At 38.4% G+C, this 15,983-nt stretch overlaps 1 long non-coding RNA gene across 10 annotated transcripts in view; it reads left to right on the forward strand.

Moving 5' to 3' along the window:
• The window catches only part of LOC149746977 (uncharacterized), a 32,971-nt gene that overhangs the window by 6,167 nt on the left and 10,821 nt on the right, over window positions 1–15,983 (forward strand). For 6 of the 10 annotated variants that reach the window (XR_016388394.1, XR_016388388.1, XR_016388393.1 and 3 more), the window contains 2 exons: window positions 3,489–3,675; window positions 4,254–4,369. This is a non-coding gene — a long non-coding RNA (uncharacterized LOC149746977). The remainder of the gene's footprint in view (window positions 1–3,488; window positions 3,676–4,253; window positions 4,370–15,983) is intronic. The other 4 variants (XR_016388397.1, XR_016388389.1, XR_016388390.1 and 1 more) reach the window with 3 other exon arrangements.

Raw genomic sequence — 15,983 nt, forward strand, 5'->3', positions numbered from 1 at the left:
TGTCTCAGGAGAGGAATTTAGTAGCAAGAGGGAATTTCCCAGCTACAAAAAGACAGTGATGGACAAAAATTTATTATTAATGGACATTTCATGGGAAATTCCATTTTCTTTTGACATTTTAATTGGCAGGTTTCCAAGAGTGTGGAAAGGTATGTTACCAGTAGCTCAGTCTGCATTTAAAAATTTTAGCTCCTGAATTAAGCAGGATATTTTGCTTTTTCAAATGTCTTCAGAACTCAAAATCATTTTCTCCAGCTGTCACTCCTAGCTTGTAAGCAAAATATACTAAGATATATTTTTTAGGCAATACACACACACACACACACACACACACACACACAGACAAAGCCACACTTTTTTTTTTTTTTTTCTGCTTTAGGCAGTGGCTATATGAAAGAGATTATAAGTTCAGCACCCTTTTTAGTATCCTTTTTTGGGCAAGTATAGACCAAGTTGTAGAAGAAGGCAGAGCTTTTCTTATTGTAGTAGCCAATATAGTGTAGGTCAGGAGTCCCCAACCCCCGGGCCGCAGACTGGTACCGGTGTGCAGCCTGTTAGGAACTAGGCCGCACATCAGGCGGTGAGCGGCTGGCAAGCGAGAGGAACTTCATCTGCAGCTCCCCATCGCTCCCCATCGCTCGCCATCCGCCCCACCCAGTCCGGGGAAAAATTGTGTTTCACAAAACCGGTCCCTGGTGCCAAAAAGGTTGGGGACCACTGGTCTAGGTCATAACAGCGCCGGCTGGTGCAATTTGGAATCGGAAACATGACTGAAGCAGGGGTCCAATGTCAGCAGCTGAACAGGTTGCCAGAGAGAACTCTAAGGTTTATTGGGAACTAAGGAACACTCAGGAAGCTTCTTTGACTTAATTTTTATAATTGTAAAAAGGAATAGAAATGTCTGCCCTGCCAGGGAAACCTTGTTGCACAACTCCTGCCAAGGACACTGTTCACACTGGGGAGGTGCCATTCACGTGGAATACGTTATGAATGGGCCCCCTAGAGTTGTGCGATGTGGAGGCCCTATAGCCTACCTGTCTCCCAGGATTGTTCTGAGAGACTCAAGTTTTACAATGAATATAAAAGAACTTTATAAGTTATAAACCTGTCAATCTATGTAAATAATAATAATAATAGTTATTTTCCTGGCCAGCTCTGCCCTTCAAGCAAAACATTCTTATCTAGTTTAAGAAAGAGAAAAGCAGCCCTTATTAGCTGGGAGCTGGCCTGGCACTCCCAATGAATCTGTGGCATTCTCCTGTTCAATATAAACACTTTCATAGAACATCAACGTCAGACAGGACTATTTTGTCACTGTAGTGGAGCAAGAAAAAATAAGACCACTTCATTATCATGTTTGAACAGACAGAGGTAAAAACATTGTTCAAACCACAAAAATGAGCAAACATTGCCCTTTCCTGGCTAATAATAAGTGCCTGCTTCTTCTTTACCAATTATAGCTTTATCTCAATTTCATTATTCTCACTGTCTAGATATAAATTATTGAGATACCTGATCAGAGAATCACTCCTGCTTCCAGACAGCATCCAATGCAGGGAAGATACCCGTTTCCTTGAATGCTCCACAGAATCACCTACAAGAAGTCCAAATCCTATGATAAATTATTTCTAACATCCTCTTACTGAGATGTCCTGATTCTTCATGGTACACATAACTCCTGCTTGCAATGAGTCAGTAAACCCAGATTTATAGAACTGCAGATGTGTTCCTGGTGGTCTTTGGATAGAGGACATTGGCAGATTCATAGAGCAGTTATTATGAATGCTCTATGGAGCCCTCACTGTCTGCATTTCAGTTAAAGAACTGGCTCCTCTAACTTCTCTAGGGACTTAGCTATGGTGTAGGTTCTTTTTCATAGCCCAGAACTCCTGAGGAAGAGATTCTGGTTGGCCATAATATCCCCCTTCAAGTCCTTTGTGGATTATGGGGATATGGACATGAGGTACTGAATTTCTAAAACAGCAACAACAACAACAATATCGACAACAGCAATAATAACTAAGACTTATAGGTTAAGAATCCGCCTGCGAATGCAGGGGGCACGGGTTCAAGCCCTGGTGCGGGAAGATCCCATATGCTGTGGAGCAACTAAGCTCGTGCACTACAACTACTGAGCCAGCTCTCTAGAGCCTGCAAGCCACAACTACTGAGCCCACGGGCCACAACTACTGCAGCCCACGTGCCTAGAGCCTGTGCTCCACAGCAAAGAGAAACCACCGCAATGAGAAGCCCACACACCACAACAAAGAGTAGTGCCTGCTCGCCGCAACTAGAGAAAGACCGCGCACAGCAACGAAGACACAATGCAGCCAATAAATAAATAAATTTATTAATTTTTTAAAAAAACAACCTAACACTTATATAATGCTTGCTACGTGTCAGGGACTCTTCTAAGCAATTTCCATAGAGTCACTCACTTAGGACACCAACACTGTGCAATAGATGCTCTTATGACTCTAACTTCGCAGATGTAGAAACTGAGGCACAGAGATGTTAATTACTTGTGTAAGGTCCCACAGCTATTCAGAGGCATAGCCAGCAATTGAACAAAGGAAATTATGTTGCTGTATTCTGAATCAGTTCAGCTGTTCTCATGAAGTAATAGAGTACTGAGAGATGGAGTGTGAATGATTTGGCACCACTCAACACACTTTTATATGAAGAGTTATTTTATACGTGAGCAAGGATATCTTTTAAAGGAGTTCAGTCTAGCAATCTTAAAGTGTTGATGTGTCTCTTTAATAATAGTGTCTGTTAGGAATCATTTAAACTTTATGGAAGTAACGCCATTGGCTATAATTTGCTTTTTCTTTTACATATGAACATTTTAATTCGGCATTTATTGACTGTCTATGATGAGAATGGCTCTTTGGTATGTAGTATGGGACAAAAGCTCTACATTGCTATCTACAGAATAAATAAGCTCTACACTGCTGTCTACAAAAGTGATGACTAAAGTCTTTATATACATCATGATGATTTAAGTCTTTATATACATCATTTTTATCGTTTAGAAATCTTCCTTATTATAATAACAACTTGGAATTGGAATATAATTGGCATTAACTGATCTGATGCTAGCAGAAAAATATGGGGCTTCGGCGCCCAATAGAGTTAAAAGTCTCCTTCTTCATTAATCTATGTGCATGACCTCTTTGGTATTTTGTAATCTCAGTGAGTCTCATTTCCTTCAACTATTAAATAGTGAAAATAATACTTTTCTTAAGGGTGTTAGGAGAATTAAATAGGATAATGTGCATAAGATTATACCCAATAAGTATTAGTTTTCTTTCTCAAAGTAAAATATTTGGGCCTTGCTAATTTTAGTCTAAGTGAGAATTATCAACTTTATGATTGTCAAGGCTGGGTTATGAATAGTGAAAAATGACTTAAAAACTGTGTAGCCATGCTGTTGTTTCAAATGTGATCTCTATGCAGACATGGACCGTATCTGTTTTGTTCAACAGTGCCTAGGACAATGAAAGTGACAATAATACACCTACTATCACCTTAGACTGTGGAAGGATGTTATGGTCAGTAGAAGACTGCAATTCTTGGGTGAAAAGCATGCAGAATTCTCTAGTGTGCTCATTTCAAGTTTTTGTGTTTTCACAGTTACACGTTCATGTTTAAAAATCATTATAGTTCACAAAGGTAAATAGTAATAATAATATTATGACATCTATTATGACAAAAGTACAGGATTTTAAAAAATCTTTGCAGCCAATATTCTGATAACTCTCTGAGTCTAAACTGTATCTCTAAACTCTTAGACTGTAGTCTAAGTAGAAGTAATATATTCTTTCACCTATTTAGAAAATTAAAGTATTATTAAAGAAACCACGTACAACTGAATATGTTGGATGGAAGATATTTGATTTCAAGCATAATTAGGTATTAACTTAAGTTTATTCCTTTTAGTAGATTTAGTGAAAACTTAGTCATCTGATTGAATGAATATATCAATCTTCTTTAAAAACTTATTATGAAATAGATGAAAGAAGTATTAAAATTGAAATACTAACTTCTCACACATAAAAATGTTTTACATTCTACCAAATACAGTATCATTAAGACAAGCTTGTGTTGTAATTATTATCTCTATTGAGATATGATGGGGCTAATAAATGATATTATAAAGACAGGAAGATTCCAAAAAGAAAGGGAAGAAAAAAGATAAGCTACTATGTTACCAAACCTACAAGTCAGGTAAGATACTTCTCTTCCCCTAGGAAGGAGTACTGGCCTGATGAAGGAAGGGGAGTGGATGGTACAGCGAGAGCCTGGGTACGTTATTCCAGTGAAAGAACTCCTCCTGGAAGAAAATACGTGGAATGAGGGGATGGTGGTAAGTGTTCTCCCCAACAATTCCCATTTTAAAGATGGGGAAACTAAGTCTAAGAGTAGATTGACTAGCTTCAAGTATTACAAGTAAAAGGTGATAGAACTGGGAGTAAACCAGATGGTTTATTTCAGGTTTATCAGAGGGCCCTTATTAATGAGGTACACGATATAGTATCCTAGAATCACAGTAAAACCAGGACCTATACATGTAAAAGTTAGAGCCGCATATCATAAATTTGCAGCTTTCTTTATATTTGCTTTGTGATGAGGTAATGAACTTATTAGAATAAAAGCATTGTATATATTTTTATTTAGTGAGTACTCAAATGGTGCATACATCTGAATTAAATGCCTGAAATATCTCAGTTATTAAGAAGCTATCATTGGAAACGTAGCAGAGTGTACATATGTTTATGCACGCAAACATTTAACAGAAACACAGTAAAAAGGTTCAATTATATTCATGCTGAAGTATGGAAGTTACCAGAGAGTTAGTGAACGAGGAATTTAATCACTATTATTTTGTAGAGTGTAAATGATTGAGAAAAACTTACAGAAAGAGGTGATCTGAAGGTCAGTTCAAAGGAGAGAATCATTTTTCGTTGTTTCCAGAGAGTTTTTGGTACATTTTAGAGAGGGCTACAAAATCCAAGAATGAGAACCACGTCCCACCAGGACAACTGGTGGGTCTGCATGTTGCAAAGAAGCAATAGCATGGTGAATGAAGTCTGTACCTCACTACACTCTGGGCAATAAAATGTTTTAAGAGTCAGGTTCCATAATATGAGTTTGTAACATCTTACCTATAATTTGTGGGTAGATGGGCAAAGGCTTGGCCTTAATCACACATATAAAAACACGTTAACAAGATCATGTTTGGTTTTAACCCCAGTCTCTATTTTCGTACCTGCATTGCTTATCCTTACTGAAACTTGCTTTCCTCATCCGTAAGGGAAGTACTTTATGAACTGTGACATACTAATTAATTTTAGTTTTGAATCATGGTTCTTCTTTAAGGTTTTCTTTGTTCTAGTTTAGTGTCATTTGAGGGTGAGCACTGCACAAGGCACATATAGAAAAACACAGGGTATTTCCTGCCTTCCAGGAGTTTCAAGAAAAGAGAGAACAGTTTTTAGAGGCTTAGCACTTATTCCACTCTTGCATGTTTCCCTACTAACACGGTTTCTAAAATTACTCATCTGTGTGGAGCTCAATAAATATTTCTCCAGTAACTAACATAAGACAGGCAGATCAAATAATTAGATGTAACACTTTCATTCATACAATATAGCGTGTTATCTTACAGATGAAAATTGGCAACATGTTCAAAGAGTAACCAAGCTGGCTTTTAGGATCTAGCTGTGTCAGTCAGTTTTGGTTTATTATCTCTCTCCTCTGCCTGCTGTATCTTGTATTTATTTATGTCATCTTCATGTATAACTTCTAAACTATAAGAGCTAGCCACTATGGCTTTGAATGTAATGAAGTCACAGTATGATGAAGGAATTGTTTTCTAATGCAACTCTCCCTAAACCTCAAAACATTAGAATAATTCTGTAGTCCTCCATTTGTCTCAGTTACTGCTCAGAGCGCTAATGCAGCAGGTTGTGTGCCTGGGCAGTATGGGGTACTTGCTTTCACTGCTGAGCTTTCTAACACTACAAATAAAACATAGATTATTCAGAAAGTACAAAGGTTCAACATCTTCCCACAAAATCGTTGATGAAGTTATTTCATTAATTAGCTCTTAAAAACAAAACAACTGATAACAACAGGATACCTATTGATTTATGAGGTAAACAATTTCCTTTGAAAAGATAAATATTGATGCCAATACACTGGTGATGAAGTGGAGCCTAGGGGATGAGGGGCTCCTCATGTGGGGATGAGGCCAGCTAGCAGGCATTGTCTGAGTCAGGACCTTGAGCTGGGTCAGGAGGTATAGACCTTATAACTCTCTTATTGATCATTGATCCTGGGGGTGAATGGCAACATCCTGTGAGATTTCTGAGTCAGTTCTGAAGTAGGTTCTCGTTCGAGTTGGGCAAACATGTAAGAGCAGTATATAATTGCTTGGGCACCAGCCCAACCTGGAGTTGATGCTTAGGATGAGGTAGGTAGACAGAGACTAAAGGATCAATTTTTTAAACCAATGAGAAAATTGCTGAAGTTGCTCTACTCAGGGCAGGCGTTGCGGGGTGCAGAGTACAACTGAGGAGTGGTTTATCCTTAGTTCTTATGTGTGCTAAAAGTAGAGGTGTAGTTTTATTATATGGTATTTTGGGTCAGTAATGATAGTCGTACATACATGTCTGCTTCTATATGTTACTTATACATTATATATATTACATATGTGTATCTATATATGACATTAGTTCATACATGTACATTGTATAAAATTTAGAAGAATCAAAAGGGGTATAGTGAAAAGTTAGTCTCTACCCCTTTCTATGCCTCCCAGCCACCAATTTCCCTCCTGGAAGGTGAATTACAATTGCCAGTCTCTCACTTCCTCCTTTCAATGCTCTTTGTTCTAGCCGATTAATCTCCCCAAGCCCAAGGGCTCCTGCTCAGAAATTTTCCAGCTTCTGCATTTTCCTGTCTGGTTAAATTTAACCTTATTTACCTATCTTTCAAAGCCTCAATGTTTTATTTATTCTTCTTTAATTTCTTTTGTCCAGTTCTCCTAACAAGCTCCCTATGTCTCATTCCTACATGTACTTGTTCTCACTTCTCATTCATGATCTTCTCTCTTCTCTAGTCTATGTGAAATTTGTGCTTCTTTGAGACTGAAGTCAGACCCTATTTCTTCTGACTGCTCCACCCATCCCCATTGATTTCCTTCTTCTCTGAACTCCTAGGCATCTACAAAGTGGGTTATGCTTCAGTATCCCAAAATGATGCCAAAATATGTTAAATAAAATATTAAGTTGCATTATTTGGCTGGAACTATATAAATCCAAAGAGGCAAAGAGGTTAGCTCAAAGCTATCAGCTGTTACAATTATCTTTGATTAATGAAAAAAGTTAACATACAGAATTTTTCAAAATATGGTTCTTGCGGGGAAAGAGAAAAAGGAGTACTTGCTGGGGAGAAGTTGCAAACCACTAACTGTACACACATCTAGTACCTAATTATGTAGTCAAGTGGTTGAGAGCATGAACTTTGAAGTCAGGCACACCTAGGTTTGACACTCTCTGATCTTTTGGAGCCTTGGTTTCTCAACAAGGAAATGAGTTAGCAGGTAAAGCACTCAGCACAATGCCTATTGTATGGTAAATGTTCAATAAATGTTATGTGTTATTGTTGTTGTTGTTAAATCTTATTTGCTATTTTGTAAGGTTTGTCTCCTGTGTTGGGCAGAATAGTTGACCCTCTTCCCCCTCCAAATGTCCACATCCTAATCACCAGAGCCTCTGAATGTTACCTTACATGGCAAAAGGGACTCTGCCGATGTGACTAAATCAAAGATATTAAAATAGGGAACTTATTCTGGATTATCAGGTAGACCCAGTATAATCACAAGGATCCTTTATAGATGGAAGACAAAGGCAGAAGATTCAGGGAAGAAGAATCCGTGTCAGAGTTAGAGTGATTTGATGTGAGAAGGAGTCAACCTGCTGTTGCAGGCTTTGAAGATGGAAGAAGAGCCAAGGAATACTGGCATCTGAAAAGAAGCTGGAAAACATAAAGGGATTGTCTCCCAGAGCCAGCAGAAAGGCTTTTAGCCCAGTAAGATCTGGTTCAGATTTGTGAGCCCTAGAATTGTAAGATAATAAGTGTGTGTTGTTTTAAGCCACTAAGGTAGTGGTAATTACTAAAGCATCAATAGGAAATGAGTGCACCTCCCCAGCTGAAGACCAATTTCGTAAAGCTCATAGTGTCCAGAGTAGTGCGGGATGGGAACATAAATGCAAAAATTGGGTCTACTGAGGGTTCCAGCAGAGAGGCATAGCAACTTGTAAATTGCCCTTTATAGTGAAGAAGAGGAAATCAGAGTTAGCTACAAGCCAGGTCTCTTTCTAAATGTGGATTTCCATTACAATATAAATTGAAAATACTGGGGAAATTCCCTATCTCACTGCCCGGGAAAGATGCCAACAGGCCATAAATTCACCTATACTCCAGTCAGGTTTTCCCCCTAAGTGTCCTTGCCTCCCTTACTTACTGCTAATTTACAAGATCAGTAATAATCACTATCACGCACTGGGTGCACAGTCTGTGTCAGGCATTGTGCTAAAGGTTTGTACACATTATCATATTTAATCCTCACAAAATTCCCATGGTGGTAAAAAGAAATGTAGTACCTTGTTTTTCAAAGTTCAGGTCATGGGTCTCAGTGGAAGTTGAAATCAGTTTGGTGAGGATTGACAAGGAATTTTAAACAATAAAATACAGTAGAAAAATACCAGTGTACTGCATAAAATGAATAAGTATATTTTCATAAAATTTGGTTTCAATTATACATATAACAAAGACTCTCAAGTTACAGGTGAGTCTTAATTGATAAAATATATATGTATTGGGTTGTGTTGTAGAACATATTTCTTTTTTTTGTTTTTTTGTTTTTCTTGCGGTACACGGGCCTCTCACAGTTGTGGCCTCTCCCGTTGCGGAGCACAGGCTCCGGACGCGCAGGCTTAGCGGCCATGGCTCACGGGCCTAGCCGGCTCCGCGGCATGTCGGATCTTCCCGGACCAGGGCACGAACCCGTGTGCCCTGCATCGGCAGGCAGACTCTCAACCACTGCGCCACCAGGGAAGCCCTGTAGAACATATTTCTTATAGTGGGTTACATTAAAAAAATTTTAAACCCACCAGTAAAGTGGTTAAGAGTACAGGCTCTGGCAAAAAGGTTACCTTGGTTTAATCCTAGTTCTTTGTCTTACCAGCTCTGATCTTGAGTGGGTTACTTGTTCTCTCACACAGTTACTTTGTCTCCTTGGGTCTCCCCTCAAAGGGTCTTTTTGAGGATTAAATGGATGAATCTAAGTAAAGCAGTTTGAACGGTGCTTTAGTAGCAAACACTCAGTTACTGTTACTTTCCCAATGTTACCTGGTTAGCAAGTGGCAGAACTGGGCAGATTCCTGTTCTGTCTGATAAAGTTTAGTCTTGAGTTTGAAATCAAAGGTAATTTCAAGCTGACTTAGGTGTCCCGTCAAAACAAACAAAGAACAAAATAAGTCTGCCTTTACAATAATTTACCAGCAAATTAAAAAGATGGGAACCCTCATCTTCTCAGGAAGTTGGCCTACGTTGGCAGAGTCTTGTCTCTGAGAGAGTACAGGTTTCCTGTCTTGTTCTGCTCTGAGTTACAGGAGAAGAATATGTGGAAGGCACTAGGTTGTTTGACATATAGAACAAAGTGGTGACTCACATAAATCTTTACCGTAGGATCACCATATAAATGTTTACATCTAAAAGGAATCAGGCAAAGGAGGAAATCATGCAAGAGTCTGGAGGGAGGCCTTCAGCTAAAAGTTTGTGAGATGACTGCTTTTGTTATTGGTTGTATTTGTCTTTTGTTTTTTTCTGCTCTGTTTCCTCCCTCTGCTCCAGCAGGCAGCTGAGGCATTTTATCAATTTCTTAAAAAATTTTCTGATGCTACCTGGTGTTACGTGCTTTGAGTGTTGGTTGAAATATATAGCCAGGCTATACTGCTTTCACAGGCTCTGAAAATTTAAGAATTTAAGAAGCTAATGAGTTTCTTAAGTTATGCGTAAGCCTTAGTTGCTGAAAATTATTCTGGGCCTTTAAACTGCTGATTTTTATATTCAGCCAAAAGCCAACTTAAAAATGAATTCCATACTACCTCCAATTTGCTTGATTGTAGAGTAATTTTATATCTAGTTAAGGTTCTGTTGGAATATGTATTTCTAGATTTTACGGTTTGGAAAGTGTGTGAATCCAGCCTCTCTACCAGGATGTGGCAGGGAGTTAGCAGTGTTTTGAACCATCAGGGAAAGGAAGTAGATATATTCAGCACCCTGCCCCATCTCAACACATTCACTTTCTCATCTTAGTAGTGGTAATCTTTCATTTGTTATTTTGGATTGAACGTTGTTTGTAGCATATGGCCCTAATGCCTTAGAGCCCTAAGTAGAAGGGACAGTAGTGCTAATAATTCTCTGTCGGAGACGTACCCCCTCTTCCCCCACTTCTTTGTTCTTGAAGGATTTGCTTTCTCTTTTATTATTTATTTATACTTTTTAAAAGAGCAGTTTGAGGTTCACAGCAAAATTGTGGGGAAGGTACAGGAATTTCCCTTATACTCACTGCCCCTGCACATGCATAGCCTCCCCTATTCTCAGCATCCCCCCGACCAGAGTGGTTCATTTATTACACCTGTTTAACATACACTACCACATCATAATCAATCAGAGTCCATAGTTTACATCTGTTTACATTACATAGTTTACATTGCAGTTCATTCTTGGTATTACACATCTCACACCAGTCAGAATGGCCATCATCAAAAAATCTAGAAACAATAAATGCTGGAGAGGGTGTGGAGAAAAGGGAACACTCTTGCACTGCTGGTGGGAATGTGAATTGGTACAGCCACTGTGGAGAACAGTATGGAGGTTCCTTAACAAACTACAAATAGAACTACCATATGACCCAGCAATCCCACTCCTGGGCATACACCCTGAGAAAACCATAATTCAAAAAGAGTCATGTACCAAAATGTTCATTGCACCTCTATTTGCAATAGCCAGGAGATGGAAACAACCTAAGTGTCCATCATCGGATGAATGGATAAAGAAGATGTGTCAAATATATACAGTGGAATATTACTCAGCCATAAAAAGAAATGAAATTGAGCTATTTGTAATGAGGTGGATGGACCTAGAGTCTGTCATACAGAGTGAAGTAAGTCAGAAAGAGAAAGACATATACTGTATGCTAACACATATATATGGAATTTACGAAAAATCATGTCATGAAGAACCTAGGGGTAAGACAGGAATAAAGACACAGACCTACTAGAGAATGAACTTGAGGATGTGGGGAGGGGGAATGGTAAGCCATGACAAAGTGAGTGGCATGGACATATATACACTACCAAACGTAAAATAGATAGCTAGTGGGAAGCAACCACATAGCACAGGGAGATCAGCTCGGCGCTTTGTGACCACCTAGAGGTGTGGGATAGGGAGGGTGGGAGGGAGGGAGACGCAAGAGGGAAGAGATATGGGAACATATGTATATGTATAACTGATTCACTTTGGTATAAAGTAGAAACTAACACACCATTGTAAAGCAATTATACTGCAATAAAGATGTAAAAAAAAAAAAGAACACTTGAACAATTGTTTTTTTTGTTTTGGTTTTTGATATTTTAGTTTAAATTTTATTTCCTGCCCCCAAACATCCATTAAGCCCCCAGGAGAAGGAAAAGTGGATGTGACTAGAAAGAGAGAGAACTTTCTTCACAACAATGGCCATGGCAAGCTTAGGCACTTTTGGTGAAATTTCTCTGGGAAGTACTGGCAGAGGAATAAAATTCAAACTGACAGAGAGGTATTGCTTTTTTTTTTTTCTTTTACATCTATATTGCAGTATAATTGCTTTACAATGGTGTGTTAGTTTCTCCTTTATAACCAAGTGAATCAGTTATACATATACATATGTTCCCATATCTCTTCCCTCTTGCGTCTCCCTCCCTCCCACCCTCCCTATCCCACCCCTCTAGGTGGTCACAAAGCACCGAGCTGATCTCCCTGTGCTATGCGGCTGCTTCCCACTAGCTATCTATTTTACGTTTGGTAGTGTATAATATGTCCATGCCTCTCTCTCGCTTTGTCACAGCTTACCCTTCCCCCTCCCCATATCCTCAAGTTCATTCTCTAGTAGGTCTGTGTCTTTATTCCTGTCTTATTCCCAGGTTCTTCATGACATTATTTTTTCTTAAATTCCATATATATGTGTTAGCATACGGTATTTGTCTTTCTCTTTCTGACTTACTTCACTCTGTATGACAGACTCTACGTCTATGCACCTCATTATAAATAGCTGAATTTCATTTCTTTTTATAGCTGAGTAATATTCCATTGTATATATGTGCCCCATATTCTTTATCCATTCATCCGATGATGGACACTTAGGTTGTTTCCATCTCCGTGCTATTGTAAATAGAGCTGCAGTGAACATTTTGGTACATGACTCTTTTTGAATTATGTTTTTTCCAGGGTACATGCCCACTACTGGGATTGCTGGGTCATATGGTAGTTCTATTTCTCGTTTTTTAAGGAACCTCCGTACTGTTCTCCATAGTGGCTGTACCAATTCACATTCCCACCAGCAGTGCAGGAGTGTTCCCTTTTCTCCACACCGTCTCCAGCATTTATTGTTTCTAGATTTTTTGATGATGGCCTTTCTGACTGGTGTGAGATGATATCTCATTGTAGTTTTGATTTGCATTTCTCTAATGATTAATGATGTTGATCATTCTTTCATGTGTTTGTTGGCAGTCTGTATATTTTCTTTGGAGAAATGTCTATTTAGATCTTCTGCCCATTTTTGGATTGGCTTGTTTTCTTTTTTTGTTATTGAGCTGCATGTGCTGCTTGTAAATTTTGGAAATTAATCCTTTGTCAGTTGCTTCAGTTGCAAATATTTTCTCCCATTCTGAGGGTTGTCTTTTGGTCTTGTTTATGGTTTCCTTTGCTGTGCGAAAGCTTTGAAGTTTCATTAGGTCCCATTTGTTTATTTTTGTTTTTATTTCCATTTCTCTAGGAGGTGGGTCAAAAAGGATCTTGCTGTGATTTATGTCATAGAGTGTCCTGCCTATGATTTCCTCTAAGAGTTTGATAGTGTCTGGCCTTACATTTAGGTCTTTAATCCATTTTGAGCTTATTTTTGTGTATGCTGTTAGGGAGTGATCTAATCTCATACTTTGACATGTACCTGTCCAGTTTTCCCAGCACAATTTATTGAAGAGGCTGTCCTTTCTCCACTGTACATTCCTGCCTCCTTTATCAAAGATAAGGTGACCATATGTGTGTGGGTTTATCTCTGGGCTTTCTATCCTGCTCCATTGATCTATCTCTCTGTTTTTGTGCCAGTACCATACTGTCTTGATTACTGTAGCTTTGTAGTAGAGTCTGAACTCAGGTAGCCTGATTCCTCCAGCTCCGTGTTTCGTTCTCAAGATAGCTTTGGCTATTTGGGGTCTTTTGTGTTTCCATACAAATTGTGAAATTTTTACTTCTAGCTCTGTGAAAAATGCCAGTGATAGTTTGATAGGGATTGCATTGAATCTGTAGATTGCTTTGGGTAGTAGAGTCATTTTCACAATGTTGATTCTTCCAATCCAAGAACATGGTATATCTCTCCATCTATTTGTATCATCTGTAATTTCTTACATCAGTGTCTTATAATTTTCTTCATATAGGTCTTTTGCCTCCTTAGGTAGGTTTATTCGTAGATATTTTGTTCTTTTTGTTGCAATGGTAAATGGGAGTGTTTTCTTGATTTCACTTTCAGATTTTTCATCGTTAGTGTATAGGAATGCAAGAGATTTCTGTGCATTAATTTTGTTTCCTGCAACTTTACCGAATTCATTGATTAGTTCTAGCAGTTTTCTGGTAGCATCTTTAGGATTCTCTATGTATTGTATCATGTCATCTGCAAACAGTGACAGCTTTACTTCTTCTTTTCCGATTTGGATTCCCTTTATTTCCTTTTCTTCTCTGATTGCTGTGGCTAAAACTTCCAAAATTATGTTGAATAAGAGTGGTGGGAGTGGGCAACCTTGTCTTTTTCCTGATCTTAGTGGAAATTCTTTCAGTTTTTCACCATTGAGGATGGTGTTGGCTGTGGGTTTGTCATATATGGCCTTTATTATGTTGAGGAAAGTTCCCTCTATGCCTATTTTCTGCAGGGTTTTTATCATAAATGGGTGTTGAATTTTGTCGAAAGCTTTCTCTGCATCTATTGAGATGACCATATGGTTTTTCTCCTTCAATCTGTTAATATGGTGTATCACAGTGATTGATTTGCGTATATTGAAGAATCCTTGCATTCCTGGAATAAACCCCACTTGATCATGGTGTATGATCCTTTGAATGTGCTCTTGGATTCTGTTTGCTAGTATTTTGTTCAGGATTTTTGCCTCTATGTTCATCAGTTATATTGGCCTGTAGTTTCCTTTCTTTGTGACATCCTTGTCTGGTTTTGGTATCAGGGTGATGGTGGCCTCGTAGAATGAGTTTGGGAGTGTTCCTCCCTCTGCTATATTTTGGAAGGGTTTGAGAAGGATAGGTGTTAGCTCTTCTCTAAACGTTTGATAGAATTCGCCTGTGAAGCCATCTGGTCCTGGGTTTTTGATTGTTGGAAGATTTTTAATCACAGTTTCAATTTCAGTGCTTGTGATTGTTCTGTTCATATTTTCCGTTTTTTCCTGATTCAGTCTTGGCACCTTGTGCATTTCTAAGAATTTGTCCACTTCTTCCATGTTGTCCATTTTATTGGCATAGAGTTGCTTGTAGTAATCTCTCATGATCTTTTGTATTTCTGCAGTGTCAGTTGTTACTTCTCCTTTTTCATTTCTGATTCTATTGATTTGACTCTTCTCCCTTTTTTTCTTGATGAATCTGGCTAATGGTTTATCAATTTTGTTTATCTGCTCAGAGAACCAGCTTTTAGTTTTATTGATCTTTGCTATCGTTTCCTTCATTTCTTTTTCATTTATTTCTGATCTGATCTTTATGATTTCTGTCCTTCTGCTAACTTTGGGCTTTTTTTCTTCTTCTTTCTCTAATTGCTTTAGACGCAAGTTTAGGTCGTTTATTCGAGATGTTTCCTGTTTCTTAAGGTAGGATTGTATTGCTATAAACTTCCCTCTTAGAAGCGCTTTTGCTGCATCCCATAAGTTTTGGGTCGTCGTGTCTCCATTGTCATTTGCTTCTAGGTATTTTTTGATTTCCTCTTTGACTTCTTCAGTGATCACTTCGTTATTCAGTAGTGTATTGTTTAGCCTCCACGTGATTGTAGTTTTTACAGATCTTTTCCTGTAATTGATGTCTAGTCTCATAGCGTTTTGGTCGGAAAAGGTACTTGATACAATTTCAATTTCCTTAAATTTACCAAGGCTTGATTTGTGACCCAAGATATGATCTATCCTGGAGAATGTTCCACGAGCACTTGAGAAAAATGTGTATTCTGTTGTTTTCGGATTGAATGTCCTATAAATATCAATTAAGTCCATCTTGTTTAACGTATCATTTAAAGCTTGTGTTTCCTTATTTATTTTCATTTTGGATGATCTGTCCATTGGTGAAAGTGGGGTGTTAAAGTCCCCTACTATGAATGTGTTACTGTCGATTTCTCCTTTTATGGCTATTAGTATTTGCCTCGTGTATTGAGGTGCTCCTATGTTGGGTGCATAAATATTTACAATTGTTATATCTTCTTCTTGGATCGATCCCTTGATCATTATGTAGTGTCCTTTGTCTCTTCTAATAGTCTTTATTTTAAAGTCTATTTTGACTGATATGAGAATTGCTACTCCAGCTTTCTTTTGGTTTCCATTTGCATGGAATATCTTTTTCCATCCCCTTACTTTTAGTCTGTATGTGTCTCTAGGTCTGAAGCGGGTCTCTTGTAGACAGCA

The sequence above is a fragment of the Delphinapterus leucas genome, chromosome 17 (assembly GCF_059928025.1).
Source record: "Delphinapterus leucas isolate spDelLeu-1000000601 "Yukka" chromosome 17, BTC_Dleu_Yukka2, whole genome shotgun sequence".
NCBI classification, from domain to species: Eukaryota; Metazoa; Chordata; class Mammalia; order Artiodactyla; family Monodontidae; genus Delphinapterus; species Delphinapterus leucas.